Below are 19,379 nucleotides of genomic sequence, written 5' to 3'. Positions count from 1 at the left end.
ATGAACATGGAAATATCTACACCTCTATCTGTATGAACGTGGAAATATCTACTTCGCTATCTGTATGAACATGGAAATATCTACACCGCTATCTGTTTGAACATGGAAATATCTACACCGCTATCTGCATGAAAATGGAAATATCTACACAGCTATCTGCATATACATGGAAATATCTACACAGCTATCTGTATGAACATGGAAATATCTGCACCGCCATCTGTATGAACATATAAACATCTACACCGCCATCTGTATTAAGAAGGAGATATCTAAACCGCTATCTCTATAAACATGGAAATATCTACACCGCCATCTGTATGAACATGGAAATATCTGCACCGCCATCTGTATGAACATATAAACATCTACACAGCCGTCTGTATTAAGAAGGAGATATCTACACCGCTATCTGTATAAACAAGGAAATATCTACATTGCTGTCTGTATAAACATGGAAATATCTACACCGCTATCTGTATGAACATGGAAATATCTACACCGCTACCTGTATAAACATGGAAATAACAGCACCGCTATCGGTATGAACATGGAAATATCTACACCGCTATGTGTAGGAACATGGAAATATCTACACCGCCATCTGTGTGAACATGGAAATATCTTCACTGCCATCTGTATGAACATGGATATATCTACACAGCCATCTGTATGAACATGGAAATATCTACACCGCTATCTGTATGAACATGGAAATATCTACACTGCTATCCTTGTAAACATGCATACATCTTCACCGCTATCTGTATAAACATGGAAATATCTACACCGCTATCTGTATGAACATGGAAATATCTACACCGCTATCTGTTTGAACATGGAAATATCTACACCGTTATCCGCATGAAAATGGAAATATCTACACAGCTATCTGCATACACATGGAAATATCTACAAAGCTATCACTTTACACATGGAAATAACTACACCGCTATCTCTATAAACATGGAAATATCTACACGGCCATCTATATGAACACGGAAATATCTGCACCGCCATCTGTATGAACATATAAATATCTACACCAACATCTGTATTAAGATGGAGATATCTACACATCTATCTGTATAAACTTGGAAATATCTACACCGCTATCTGTATAAACATGGAAATATCTACACCACTGTCTGTATAAACATGGAAATATCTACACCGCTACCTGTTTAAATATGGAAATATCAGCACAGCTATCTGTATGAACATGGAAATATCTACACCGCTATCTCTTTGAACATGGAAATATCTACACCGCTATCTGTATGAACATGGAAATATCTAAACCGCTATCTGTATGAACATGGAAATATCTACACCTCTATCTGTATGAACATGGAAATATCTACACCGCCATCTGTATGAACATGGAAATATCTGCACCGCCATCTGTAGGAACATATAAACATCTACACCACCGTCTGTATTAAGAAGGAGAAATCGACACCGCTATCTGTATATACAAGGAAATATCTACACTGCTGTCTGTATAAACATGGAAATATCTACACCGCTATCTGTATGAACATGGAAATATCTTCACCGCTACCTGTATAAACATGGAAATAACAGCACCACTATCGGTATGAACATGGAAATATCTACACCGCTATGTGTAGGAACAGGGAATATCTACACCGCCATCTGTATGAACATGGAAATATCTTCACCGCCATCTGTATGAACATGGATATATCTACACAGCCATCTGTATGAACATGGAAATATCTAACCCGCTATCTGTATGAACATGGAAATTTCTACACCGCTATCTGTATGAACATGGAAATATCTTCAACGCCATCTGTATGAAAATGGATATGTCTACACAGCCATCTGGATGAACATGGAAATATCTACACCGCTATCTGTATGAACATGGAAATATCTACACCGCTATCTGTGTAAACATGCATACATCTTCACCGCTATCTGTATAAACATGGAAATATCTACACCGCTATCTGTATGAACATGGCAATATCTACTCTGCTATCTATTTGAACATGGAAATATCTACACCGCTATCTGCATGAAAATGGAAATATCAACACAGATATCTGCATATACATGGAAATATCTACACAGCTATATCCTTACACATGGAAATATCTACACCCCTATCTCTATAAACATGGAAATATCTACACCGTCATCTGTATGAACATGGAAATATCTGCACCGCCATCTGTATGAACATATAAATATCTCCACCGCCATCTGTATAAAGAAGGAGATATCTACACCGCTATCTGTAAAAACATGGAAATATCTACACCGCTATCTTTATGAACATGGAAATATCTACACCGCCATCTGTATGAACATGGAAATATATACACCGCTATGTGTATGAACATGGAAATATTTTCAACGCCATCTGTATGAACATGGATATATCTACACAGCCATGTGGATGAACATGGAAATATCTACACCGCTCTCTGTATGTACATGGAAATATCTACACCGCTATCTGTGTAAACATGCATACTTCTTCACCGCTATCTGCATGAAAATGGAAATATCTACACAGCTATCTGCATATACATGGAAATATCTACAAAGCTATCTCTTTACACATGGAAATAACTACACTGCTATCTCTATAATCATGGAAATATCTACACCGCCATCTGTATGAACATGGAAACATCTTCACCGCCATCTGTATGAACATATAACTTTCTACAACACCATCTGTATTAAGATGGAGATATCTACACCGCTATCTGTATAAACTTGGAAAAATCTACACCGCTATCTGTATAAGCATGGAAATATCTACACGGCTACCTGTATATACATGGAAATATCAGCACCGCCATCTGTATGCACATATAAATATCTACACCGCCATCTGTATTAAGATGGAGATATCTTCACCGCTATCTGTATAAACCTGGAAATATCTTTGCCGCTAACTCTATAAACATTTACATATCTACACCGCTATCTGTATAAACATGGAAATATTTACACCGCTACCTGTATAAACATGGAAATATCAGCACCGCTATCAGTATGAACATGGAAGTATCTACGCCGCCATCTGTATGAACATGGAAATATCTTCACCGCCATCTGTATGAACATGGAAATATCTGCACCGCCATCTGTATGAACACTTAAATATCTACACCGCCATCTGTATTAAGATGGAGATATCTACACCGCTATCTGTATAAACATGGAAATATCTACACAGCTATGTGTATAAACATGGAAATATCTACACCGCTATCTGTATAAACATGGAAATATCTACACTGCTACCTGTATAAACATGGAAATATCAGCACCCCTATCTGCATGAACATGGAAATATCTACACCGCCATCTGTATGAACATGGAAAAATCTTCACCGCCATCTGTATGAACATGGATATATCTACACAGCCATCTGTATCAACATGGAAATATCTTCACCGCCATCTGTATGAACATGGATATGTCTACACAGCCGTCTGGATGAACATGGAAATATCTACACAGCTATCTGTGTAGACATGCATACATCTTCACCGCTATCTGTATAAACATGGAAATATCTACACCGCTATCTGTTTGAACATGGAAATATATACACCGCTATCTGCATGAAAATGGAAATATCTACACAGCTATCTGCATATACATGGAAATATCTACACAGCTATCTCTTTACACATGGAAAAAACTACACCGCTATCTGTATGAACATGGAAATATCTACACGACCATCTGTATTAACATGGGAATATCTGCACCGCCATCTGTATGAACATATAAATATCTACACCGCCATCTGAATTAAGATGGAGATATCTACACCGCTATCTGTATAAACATGGAAATATCTACACCGTTACCTGTATAAACATGGAAATATCAGCACTGCTATCTGTATGAACATGGAAATATCTACACCGCTATCTGTATGAACATGGAAATATCTACACCTCTATCTGTATGAACATGGAAATATCTAAACCGCTATCTGTATGAACATTGAAATATCTACACCTCTATCTGTATGAACATGGAAATATCTACACCGCCATCTGTATGAACATGGATATATCTGCACCGCCATCTGTAGGAACATATAAACATCTACACCGCCGTCTGTATTAAGAAGGAGAAATCTACACCGCTATCTGTATATACAAGGAAATATCTACACTGCTGTCTGTATAAACATGGAAATATCTACACCGCTATCTGTATGAACATGGAAATATCTACACCGCTACCTGTATAAACATGGAAATAACAGCACCGCTATCGGTATGAACATGGAAATATCTACACCGCTATGTTTAGGAACAGGGAATATCTACACCGCCATCTGTATGAACATGGAAATATCTTCACCGCCATCTGTATGAACATGGATATATCTACACAGCCATCTGTATGAACATGGAAATATCTAACCCGCTATCTGTATGAACATGGAAATATCTACACCGCTATCTGTATGAACATGGAAATATCTTCAACGCCATCTGTATGAAAATGGATATGTCTACACAGCCATCTGGATGAACATGGAAATATCTACACCGCTATCTGTATGAACATGGAAATATCTACACCGATATCTGTGTAAACATGCATACATCTTCACCGCTATCTGTATAAACATGGAAATTTCTACACCGCTATCTGTATGAACATGGCAATATCTACTCTGCTATCTATTTGAACATGGAAATATCTACACCGCTATCTGCATGAAAATGGAAATATCAACACAGATATCTGCATATACATGGAAATATCTACACAGCTATCTCCTTACACATGGAAATATCTACACCGCTATCTCTATAAACATGGAAATATCTACACCGCCATCTGTATGAACATGGAAATATCTGCACCGCCATCTGTATGAACATATAAATATCTCCACCGCCATCTGTATAAAGAAGGTGATATCTACACCACTATCTGTATAAACATGGAAATATCTACACCGCTATCTTTATGAACATGGAAATATCTACACCGCCATCTGTATGAACATGGAAATATATACACCGCTATGTGTATGAAAATGGAAATATTTTCAACGCCATCTGTATGAACATGGATACATCTACACAGCCATCTGGATGAACATGGAAATATCTACACCGCTATCTGCATGTACATGGAAATATCCACACCGCTATCTGTGTAAACATGCATACATCTTCACCGCTATCTGCATGAAAATGGAAATATCTACACAGCTATCTGCATATACATGGAAATATCTACAAAGCTATCTCTTTACACATGGAAATAACTACACTGCTATCTCTATAATCATGGAAATATCTACACCGCCATTTGTATGAACATGGAAATATCTGCACCGCCATCTGTATGAACATATAACTTTCTACAACACCAACTGTATTAAGATTGAGATATCTACACCGCTATCTGTATAAACTTGGAAAAATCTACACCGCTATCTGTATAAGCATGGAAATATCTACACGGCTACCTGTATATACATGGAAATATCAGCACCGCCATCTGTATGCACATATAAATATCTACACCGCCATCTGTATTAAGATGGAGATATCTTCACCGCTATCTGTATAAACCTGGAAATATCTTTGCCGCTAACTCTATAAACATGGACATATCTACACCGCTATCTGTATAAACATGGAAATATTTACACCGCTACCTGTATAAACATGGAAATATCAGCACCGCTATCAGTATGAACATGGAAGTATCTACACCGCCATCTGTATGAACATGGAAATATCTTCACCGCCATCTGTATGAACATGGAAATATCTACACAGCCATCTGGATGAACATGAAAATATGTACAACGCTATATGTGTAAACATGCATACATCTTCACCGCTATCTGTATAAACATGGAAATATCTACACCGCTACCAGTATAAACATGGAAATATCAGCAGCGCTATCTGTAAGAACATGGAAATATCTACACTGCTATCTCTATGAACATGGAAATATGCACACCGCTATCTGTATGAACATGGAAATAGCTACACCGCTATCTGTATGAACATGGAAATATCTACACCACTATCTGTATGAACATGGAAATATCTACACCGCTATCTGTTTGAACAGGGAAATATATAAACCGCTATCTGCATGAAAATGGAAATATCTACACAGCTATCTGAATATACATGGGAAGATCTACACAGCTATCTCTTTACACATGGAAATAACTACACCGCTATCTGTATGAACATGGAAAAATCTACACCGCCATCTGTATGAACATGGAAATATCTGCACCGCCATCTGTATGAACATATAAATATCTACACCGCCATCTGTATTAAGGAGATATCTACACCGATATCTGTATAAACATGGAAATATCTACACTGCTATCTGTATAAACATGGAAATATCTACACCGCTATCTGTACAAACATGGAAATATCTACATCGCTACCTGTATAAACATGGAAATATCAGCACCGCTATCGGTATGAACACGGAAATATCTAAACCGCTATCTGTATGAACATGGAAATATCTACAACGCTATCTGTATGAACATGGAAATATCTTCACTTCCATCTGTATGAACATGGATATATCTACAATGCCATCTGGATGAACATGGAAATATCTACACCGCTATCTGCAAGAACATGGAAACATCTACACTGCTATCCTTGTAAACATGCATACATCTTCACCGCTATCTGTATAAACATGGAAATATCTACACCGCTATCTGTATGAACATGGAAATATCTACACCGCTATCTGTTTGAACATGGAAATATCTACACCGCTTTCTGCATGAAAATGGAAATATCTACACAGCTATCTGCATACACATGGAAATATCTACAAAGCTATCGCTTTACACATGGAAATAACTACACCGCTATCTCTATAAACATGGAAATACCTACACCGCCATCTATATGAACATGGAAATATCTGCACTGCCATCTGTATGAACATATAAATATCTACACCGCCATCTGTATTAAGATGGAGATATCTACACCACTATCTGTATAAACTTGGAAATATCTACACCGCTATCTGAATAAACATGGAAATATCTACATCTGTATCTGTATAAACATGGAAATATCTACACCGCTACCTGTATAAACATGGAAATATCAGCACCGCTATCTGTATGAACATGGAAATATCTACACCGCTATCTCTATGAACATGGAAATATCTACACCGCTATCTGTATGAACATGGAAATAGCTACACCGCTATCTCTATGAACATGGAAATATCTACACCACTATCTGTATGAACATGGAAATATCTACACCTCTATCTGTATGAACATGGAAATATCTACACCGCTATCTGTTTGAACAGGGAAATTTATACACCGCTATCTGCATGAAAATGGAAATATCTAAACAGCTATCTGCATATACATGGAAATATCTACACAGCTATCTCTTTACACATGGAAATAACTACACCGCTATCTGTATGAACATGGAAATAACTACACCGCCATCTGTATGAACATGGAAATATCCGCACCGCCATCTGTATGAACATATAAATATCTACACCGCCATCTGTATTAAGAAGGAGATATCTACACCGCTATCTGTATAAACATGGAAATATCTACACCGCTACATGTATAAACATGGAAATATCAGCACCGCTATCGGTATGAACACGGAAATATCTACACCGCTATCTGTATGAACATGGAAATATCTACACCGCTATCTGTATGAACATGGAAATATGTTCACTGCCATCTGTATGAACATTGATATATCTACACAGCCATCTGCATGAACATGGAAATATCTACACCGCTATCTGTATGAACAGGGAAATATCTACACTGCTATCCTTGTAAACATGCATACATCTTCACCGCTATCTGTATAAACATGGAAATATCTACACCACTGTCTGTATAAACATGGAAATATCTACACTGCTACCTGTTTAAATATGGAAATATCAGCACAGCTATCTGTATGAACTTGGAAATATCTACACCGCTATCCCTTTGAACATGGAAATATCTACACCGCTATCTGTATGAACATGGAAATAGCTACACCACTATCTGTATGAACATGGAAATATCTACACCACTATCTGTATGAACATGGAAATATCTACACCGCTATCCGCATGAAAATGGAAATATCTACACAGCTATCTCCATACACATGGAAATATCTACAAAGCTATCTCTTTACACATGGAAATAACTACACCGCTATCTCTATAAACATGGAAATATCTACACCGCCATCTATATGAACATGGAAATATCTGCACCGCCATCTGTATGAACATATAAATATCTACACCGCCATCTGTATTAAGATGGAGATATCTACACATCTATCTGTATAAACTTGGAAATATCTACACCGCTATCTGTATAAACATGGAAATATCTACACCACTATCTGTATAAACATGGAAATATCTACACCGCTACCTGTATAAACATGGAAATATCAGCACAGCTATCTGTATAAACATGGAAATATCTACACCGCTATCTCTTTGAACATGGAAATATCTACAACGCTATCTGAATGAACATGGAAATATCTACACCACTATCTGTACGAACATGGAAATATCTACACCACTATCTTTATGAACATGGAAATATCTACACCGCTATCTGTATGAACATGGATATATCTACACAGCCATCTGTATGAACATGGAAATATCTACACCGCTATCTGTATGAACATGGAAATATCTACACCGCTATCTGTATGAACATGGATATATCTACACAGCCATCTGGATGAACATGGAAATATCTACACTGCTATCTGTGTAGACATGCATACATCTTCACCGCTATCTGTATAAACGTGGAAATATCTACACCGCTATCTGTTTGAACATGGAAATATCTACACCGCCATCTGTATTAACATGGGAATATCTGCACCTCCATCTGTATGAACATATAAATATCTAAACCGCCATCTGTATTAATATGGAGATATCTACACCGCTATCTGTACAAACATGGAAATATCTACACTGCTACCTGTATAAACATGGAAATATCAGCACCGCTATCTGTATGAACATGGAAATATCTACACCGCTATCTGTATGAACATGGAAATATCTACACCTCTATCTATATGAACATGGAAATATCTACACCGCTATCTGTATGAACATGGAAATATCTACACCTCTATCTGTATGAACATGGAAATATCTACATCGCTATCTGTATGAACATGGTAATATCTACACCGCTATTTGATTGAACATGGAAATATCTACACCGCTATCTGCATGAAAATGGAAATATCTACACAGCTATCTGCATATACATGGAAATATCTACACAGCTATCTGTATGAACATGGAAATATCTGCACCGCCATCTGTACGAACATATAAACATCTACACCGCCATCTGTATTAAAAAGGAGATATCTAAACCGCTATCTCTATAAACATGGAAATATCTACACCGCCATCTGTATGAACATGGAAATATCTGCACCGCCATCTGTATGAACATATAAACATTTACACAGCCGTCTGTATTAAGAAGGAGATATCTACACCGCTATCTGTATAAACAAGGAAATATCTACACTGCCGTCTGTATAAACATGGAAATATCAACACCGCTATCTGTATGAACATGGAAATATCTACACCGCTACCTGTATAAACATGGAAATAACAGCACCGCTATCGGTATGAACATGGAAATATCTACACCGCTATGTGTAGGAACATGGAAATATCTACACCGCCATCTGTGTGAACATGGAAATATCTTCACTGCCATCTGTATGAACATGGATATATCTACACAGCCATCTGGATGAACATGGAAATATCTACACCGCTATCTGTATGAACATGGAAATATCTACACTGCTATCCTTGTAAACATGCATACATCTTCACTGCTATCTGTATAAACATGGAAATATCTACACCGCTATCTGTATGAACATGGAAATATCTACACTGCTATCTGTTTGAACATGGAAATATCTACACCGTTATCCGCATGAAAATGGAAATATCTACACAGCTATCTGCATACACATGGAAATATCTACAAAGCTATCTCTTTACACATGGAAATAACTACACCGCTATCTCTATAAACATGGAAATATCTACACGGCCATCTATATGAACACGGAAATATCTGCACCGCCATCTGTATGAACATATAAATATCTACACCAACATCTGTATTAAGATGGAGATATCTACACATCTATCTGTATAAACTTGGAAATATCTACACCGCTATCTGTATAAACATGGAAATAACTACACCACTGTCTGTATAAACATGGAAATATCTACACCGCTACCTGTTTAAATATGGAAATATCAGCACAGCTATCTGTATGAACATGGAAATATCTACACCGCTATCTCTTTGAACATGGAAAATCTACACCGCTATCTGTATGAACATGGAAATATCTAAACCGCTATCTGTATGAACATGGAAATATCTACACCTCTATCTGTATGAACATGGAAATATCTACACCGCCATCTGTATGAACATGGAAATATCTGCACCGCCATCTGTAGGAACATATAAACATCTACACCGCCGTCTGTATTAAGAAGGAGAAATCGACACCGCTATCTGTATATACAAGGAAATATCTACACTGCTGTCTGTATAAACATGGAAATATCTACACCGCTATCTGTATGAACATGGAAATATCTACACCGCTACCTGTATAAACATGGAAATAACAGCACCGCTATCGGTATGAACATGGAAATATCTACACCGCTATGTGTAGGAACAGGGAATATCTACACCGCCATCTGTATGAACATGGAAATATCTTCACCGCCATCTGCATGAACATGGATATATCTACACAGCCATCTGTATGAACATGGAAATATCTAACCCGCTATCTGTATGAACATGGAAATTTCTACACCGCTATCTGTATGAAGATGGAAATATCTTCAACGCCATCTGTATGAAAATGGATATGTCTACACAGCCATCTGGATGAACATGGAAATATCTACACCGCTATCTGTATGAACATGGAAATATCTACACCGCTATCTGTGTAAACATGCATACATCTTCACCGCTATCTGTATAAACATGGAAATATCTACACCGCTATCTGTATGAACATGGCAATATCTACTCTGCAATCTATTTGAACATGGAAATATCTACACCGCTATCTGCATGAAAATGGAAATATCAACACAGATATCTGCATATACATGGAAATATCTACACAGCTATCTCCTTACACATGGAAATATCTACACCGCTATCTCTATAAACATGGAAATATCTACACCGCCATCTGTATGAACATGGAAATATCTGCACCGCCATCTGTATGAACATATAAATATCTCCACCGCCATCTGTATAAAGAAGGAGATATCTACACCGCTATCTGTATAAACATGGAAATATCTACACCGCTATCTTTATGAACATGGAAATATCTACACCGCCATCTGTATGAACATGGAAATATATACACCGCTATGTGTATGAACATGGAAATATTTTCAACGCCATCTGTATGAACATGGATATATCTACACAGCCATCTGGATGAACATGGAAATATCTACACCGCTCTCTGTATGTACATGGAAATATCTACACCGCTATCTGTGTAAACATGCATACATCTTCACCGCTATCTGCATGAAAATGGAAATATCTACACAGCTATCTGCATATACATGGAAATATCTACAAAGCTATCTCTTTACACATGGAAATAACTACACTGCTATCTCTATAATCATGGAAATATCTACACCACCATCTGTATGAACATGGAAATATCTGCACCGCCATCTGTATGAACATATAACTTTCTACAACACCATCTGTATTAAGATGGAGATATCTACACCGCTATCTGTATAAACTTGGAAAAATCTACACCGCTATCTGTATAAGCATGGAAATATCTACACGGCTACCTGTATATACATGGAAATATCAGCACCGCCATCTGTATGCACATATAAATATCTACACCGCCATCTGTATTAAGATGGAGATATCTTCACCGCTATCTGTATAAACCTGGAAATATCTTTGCCGCTAACTCTATAAACATGGACATATCTACACCGCTATCTGTATAAACATGGAAATATTTACACCGCTACCTGTATAAACATGGAAATATCAGCACCGCTATCAGTATGAACATGGAAGTATCTACACCGCCATCTGTATGAACATGGAAATATCTTCACCGCCATCTGTATGAACATGGAAATATCTGCACCGCCACCTGTATGAACACTTAAATATCTACACCGCCATCTGTATTAAGATGGAGATATCTACACCGCTATCTGTATAAACATGGAAATATCTACACCGCTATGTGTATAAAAATGGAAATATCTACACCGCTATCTGTATAAACATGGAAATATCTACACTGCTACCTGTATAAACATGGAAATATCAGCACCCCTATCTGCATGAACATGGAAATATCTACACCGCCATCTGTATGAACATGGAAAAATCTTCACCGCCATCTGTATGAACATGGATATATCTACACAGCCATCTGTATGAACATGGAAATATCTTCACCGCCATCTGTATGAACATGGATATGTCTACACAGCCGTCTGGATGAACATGGAAATATCTACACAGCTATCTGTGTAGACATGCATACATCTTCACCGCTATCTGTATAAACATGGAAATATCTACACCGCTATCTGTTTGAACATGGAAATATATACACCGCTATCTGCATGAAAATGGAAATATCTACACAGCTATCTGCATATACATGGAAATATCTACACAGCTATCTCTTTACACATGGAAAAAACTACACCGCTATCTGTATGAACATGGAAATATCTACACCACCATCTGTATTAACATGGGAATATCTGCACCGCCATCTGTATGAACATATAAATATCTACACCGCTATCTGCATGAAAATGGAAATATCTACACAGTTATCTGCATATACATGGAAATATCTACACAGCTATCTGTATGAACATGGAAATATCTGCACCGCCATCTGTATGAACATATAAACATCTACACCGCCATCTGTATTAAGAAGGAGATATCTACACCGCTATCTGTATGAACATGGAAATATCTACACCGCCATCTGTATGAACATGGAAATATCTGCACCGCCATCTGTATGAACATATAAACATCTACACCGCCGTCTGTATTAAGAAGGAGAGATCTACACCGCTATCTGTATAAACAAGGAAATATCTACACTGCTGTCTGTATAAACATGGAAATATCTACACCGCTATCTGTATGAACATGGAAATATCTAGACCGCTACCTGCATAAACATGGAAATAACAGCACCGCTATCGGTATGAACATGGAAATATCTAAACCGCTATGTGTATGAACAGGGAATATCTACACCGCCATCTGTATGAACATGGAAATATCTTCACCGCCATCTGTATGAAAATGGATATATCTACACCGCTATCTGTATTAACATGGAAATATCTACACCGCTATCTGTATGAACATGGAAATATCTACACCACTATCTGTATGAACATGGAAATAGCTACACAGCCATCTGGATGAACAAGGAAATACCTACACCGCTATCTGAATGAACATGGATATATCTACACAGACATCTGGATGAACATGGAAATATCTACACCGCTATCTGTATGAACATGGAAATACATACACCGCTATCTGTATGAACATGGAAATATCTACACCACTATCTGTATGAACTTGGAAATATCTACACCGCCATCTGTATGAACATGGAAATATCTTCACCGCTATCTGTATGAACATGGATATATCTACACAGCCATCTGGATGAACATGGACATATCTGCACCGCTATCTGTATGAACATGGAAATATCTACACCGCTATCTGTATGAACATGGATATATCTACACAGCCATCTGGATGAACATGGAAATATCCACACCGCTATCTGTGTAAACATGCATAAATCTTCACCGCTATCTGTATAAACATGGAAATATATACACTGCTATCTTTATGAACATGGAAATATCTACACCGCTAACTGTTTGAACAGGGAAATATATACACCGCTATCTGCATGAAAATGGAAATGTCTACACAGCTATCTGCATATACATGGAAATATCTACACAGCTATCTCTTTACACATGGAAATAACTACACCGCTATCTGTATGAACATGGAAATATCTACACCGCCATCTGTATGAACATGGAAATATCTGCACCGCCATCTGAATGAACATATAAATATCTACACCGCCATCTGAATAAAGATGGAGATATCTACACCGCTATCTGTATAAACATGGAAATATCTACACCGCCATCTGTATTAAGATGGAGATATCTACACCGCTATCTGTATGAACATGGAAATATCTACACAGCCATCAGGATGAACATGGAAATATCTACACCGCTATCTGTATGAACATGGATATACATACACCGCTATCTGTATGAACATGGAAATATCTACACCGCTATGTGTATAAACATGGAAATATCTACACCGCTATCTGTATAAACATGGAAATATCTACACCGCTACATGTATAAACATGGAAATATCAGCCCCGCTATCTGTATGAACATGGAAATATCTTCACCGACATCCGTATGAACATGGAAATATCTGCACCGCCATCTGTATGAACATATAAATATCTACACCGCCGTCTGTATTAAGATGGAGATATCTACACCGCTATCTGTATGAACATGGAAATATCTACACCGCTATCTGTTTGAACATGGAAATGTCTACACCGCTATCCGCATGAAAATGGAAATATCTACACAGCAATCTGCATACACATGGAAATATCTACAAAGCTATCTCTTTGCACATGGAAATAACTACACCGCTATCTCTATAAACATGGAAATATCTACACGGCCATCTATATGAACACGGAAATATCTGCACCGCCATCTGTATGAACATATAAATATCTACACCACCATCTGTATTAAGATGGAGATATCTACACATCTATCTGTATAAACTTGGAAATATCTACACTGCTATCTGTATAAACATGGAAATATCTACACCAGTATCTGTATAAACATTGAAATATCTACACCGCTACCTGTATAAATATGGAAATATCAGCACAGCTATCTGTATAAACATGGAAATACCTACACCGGTATCTCCTTGAACATGGAAATATCTATACCGCTATCTGTATGAACATGGAAATAGCTACACCGCTATCTTTATGAACATGGAAATATCTACACCACTATCTGTATGAACATGGAAATATCTACACCGCTATCTGTATGAACATGGATATATCTATACAACCATCTGGATGAACATGGAAATATCTACACCGCTATCTGTATGAACATGGAAATATCTACACCGCTATCTGTATGAACATGGATATATCTACACAGCCATCTGGATGAACATGGAAATATCTACACTGCTATCTGTGTAGACATGCATACATCTTCACCGCTATCTGTATAAACATGGAAATACCTACACCGCTATCTGTTTGAACATGGAAATATATACACCGCTATCTGCATGAAAATGGAAATATCTACACAGCTATCTGCATATACATGGAAATATCTACACAGCTATCTCCTTACACATGGAAAAAACTACACCGCTATCTGTATGAGCATGGGAATATCTACACCGCCATCTGTATTAACATGGGGATATCTGCACCGCCATCTGTATGAACATATAAATATCTACACCGCCATCTCTATTAAGATGGAGATATCTACACCGCTATCTGTATAAACATGGAAATATCTACACCGCTACCTGTATAAACATGGAAATATCAGCACCGCTATCTGTATGAACATGGAAATATCGACACCACTATCAGTATGAACATGGATATATCTACACCTCTATCTGTATGAACATGGAAATATCTACACTGCTATCTGTATGAACATGGAAATATCTACACCTCTATCTGTATGAACATGGAAATATCTGCACCGCCATCTATATGAACATATAAACATCTACACCGCCGTCTGTATTAAGAAGGAGAAATCTACACCGCTATGTGTATAAACAAGGAAATATCTACACTGCTGTCTGAATAAACATGGAAATATCTACACCGCTATCTGTATGAACGTGGAAATATCTACACCGCTACCTGTATAAACATGGAAATAACAGCACCGCTATCGGTATGAACATGGAAATATCTACACCGCCATCTGTATGAACATGGAAATATCTTCACCGCCATCTGTATGAACATGGATATATCTACACAGCCATCTGTATGAACATGGAAATATCTATCCCGCTATCTGTATGAACATGGAAATATCTACACCGCTATCTGTGTAAACATGCATACATCTTCACCGCTGTCTGTATAAACAAGGAAATATCTACACCGCTATCTGTATGAACATGGAAATATCTACACTGCTATCTATTTGAACATGGAAATATCTACACCGCTATCTGCATGAAAATGGAAATATCTACACAGATATCTGCATATACATGGAAATATCTACACCGCTATCTCTTTGCACATGGAAATATCTACACCGCTATCTCTATAAACATGGAAATAACTACACCGCCATCTGTATGAACATGGAAATATCTGCACCGCCATCTGTATGAACATATAAATATCTCCACCGCAATCTGTATAAAGAAGGAGATATCTACACCGCTATCTGTATAAACATGGAAATATCTTCACCGCTATCTGTATGAACATGGAAATATCTACACCGCTATCTGTATGAACATGGAAATATCTACACCGCTATCTGTATGAACATGGAAATATCTTCACCGCCATCTGTATGAACATGGATATATCTACACAGCCATCTGGATGAACATGGAAATATCTACACCGCTATCTGTATTCCCATGGAAATATCTACACCGCTATCTGTGTAAACATGCATACATCTTCAACGCTATCTGCATGAAAATGGAAATATCTACACAGCTATCTGCATATACAAGGAAATATCTACAAAGCTATCGCTTTACACATGGAAATAACTACACTGCTATCTCTATAATCATGGAAATATCTACACCGCCATCTGTATTAACATGGAAATATCTGCACCGCCATCTGTATGAACATATAAATTTCTACACCGCCATCTGTATTAAGTTGGAGATATCTACACCGCTATCTGTATAAACTTGGAAAAGTCTACACCGCTATCTGTATAAGCATGGAAATATCTACACGGCTACCTGTATAAACATGGAAATATCAGCACCGCTATCTGTATGCACATATAAATATCTACACCGCCATCTGTATTAAGATGGAGATACCTTCACCGCTATCTGTATAAACCTGGAAATATCTACGCCGCTATCTGTATAAACATGGACATATCTACACCACTATCTGTATAAACATGGAAATATCTACACCGCTACCTGTATAAAAATGGAAATATCAGCACCGCTATCAGTATGAACATGGAAGTATCTACACCGCCATCTGTATGAACATGGAAATATCTGCACCGCCATCTGTATGAACATATAAATATCTACACCGCCATCTGTATTAAGATGGAGATATCTACACCGCTATCTGTATAAACATGGAAATATCTACACCGCTATGTGTATAAAAATGGAAATATCTACACCGCTATCTGTATAAACATGGAAATACCTACACTGCTACCTGTATAAACATGGAAATATCAGCACCGCTATCTGCATGAACATAGAAATATCTACACCGCCATCTGTATGAACATGGAAAAATCTTCACCGCCATCTGTATGAACATGGATATATCTACACAGCCATCTGTATGAACATGGAAATATCTTCACCGCCATCTGTATGAACATGGATATGTCTACACAGCCGTCTGGATGAACATGGAAATATCTACACCGCTATCTGTATGAACATGGAAATATCTACACCGCAATCTGTGTAAACATGCATACATCTTCACCGCTATCTGTATAAACATGGTAATATCCACACCGCTATTTGTATGAACATGGAAATATCTACACCGCTATCTGTTTGAACATGGAAATATCTACACCGCTAGTTGCATGAAAATGGAAATATCTACACAGCTATCTGCATTTACATGGAAATATCAACACAGCTATCTCTTTGCACATGGAAATAACTACACCGCTATCTCTATAAACATGGAAATATCTACACCACCATCTGTATGAACATGGAAATAACTGCACCGCCATCTGTATGAACATATAAATATCTACAAGGCCATCTGTATTAAGAAGGAGATATCTACACCGCTATCTGTATAAACACGGAAATATGTACACCGCTACCTGTATAAACATGGAAGTATCAGCACCGCTATCAGTATGAACATGGCAATATCTACACGGCTATCTGTATGAACATGGAAATATCTACACCGCTATCTGTATGAATATGGAAATATCTACACCACTATCTGTATAAACATGGAAATAGCTACACAGCCATCTGGATGAACATGGAAATATCTACACCGCTATCTGAATGAACAGGGATATATCTACACAGCCATCTGGATGAACATAGAAATATCTACACCGCTATCTGTATGAACATGGAAATATATACACCGCTATCTGTATGAACATGGATATATCTACACAGCCATCTGGATGAACATGGAAATATCTACACCGCTATCTGTGTAAACATGCATACAGCTTCACCGCTATCTGTATAAACATGGAAATATCTACACTGCTATCTTTATGAACATGGAAATATCTACACCGCTAACTGTTTGAACAGGGAAATATATACACCGCTGTATGCATGAAAATGGAAATGTCTACACAGCTATCTGCAAATACATGGAAATATCTACACAGCTATCTCTTTACACATGGAAATAACTACACCGCTATCTGTATGAACATGGAAATATCTACACCGCCATCTGTATGAACATGGAAATATCTGCACCGCCATCTGAATGAACATATAAATATCTACACCGCCATCTGTATTAAGATGGAGATATCTACACCGCTATCTGTATAAACATGGAAATATCTACACCGCTATGTGTATAAACTTGGAAATATCTACACCGCTATCTGTATAAACATGGAAATATCTACACCGCTACCTGTATAAACATGGAAATATCAGCACCGCTATCAGTATGAACAAGGAAGTATCTACAACGCCATCAGTATGAACATGGAAGTATCTGCACCGCCATCTGTATGAACATATAAATATCTACACCGCCATCTGTATTAAGATGGAGATATCTACACCGCTATCTGTATAAACATGGAAATATCTACACCGCTA

This window comes from Gorilla gorilla, chromosome 12, assembly GCF_029281585.2.
Source record: "Gorilla gorilla gorilla isolate KB3781 chromosome 12, NHGRI_mGorGor1-v2.1_pri, whole genome shotgun sequence".
NCBI classification, from domain to species: Eukaryota; Metazoa; Chordata; class Mammalia; order Primates; family Hominidae; genus Gorilla; species Gorilla gorilla.
This window is presented reverse-complemented; position numbering follows the sequence as displayed.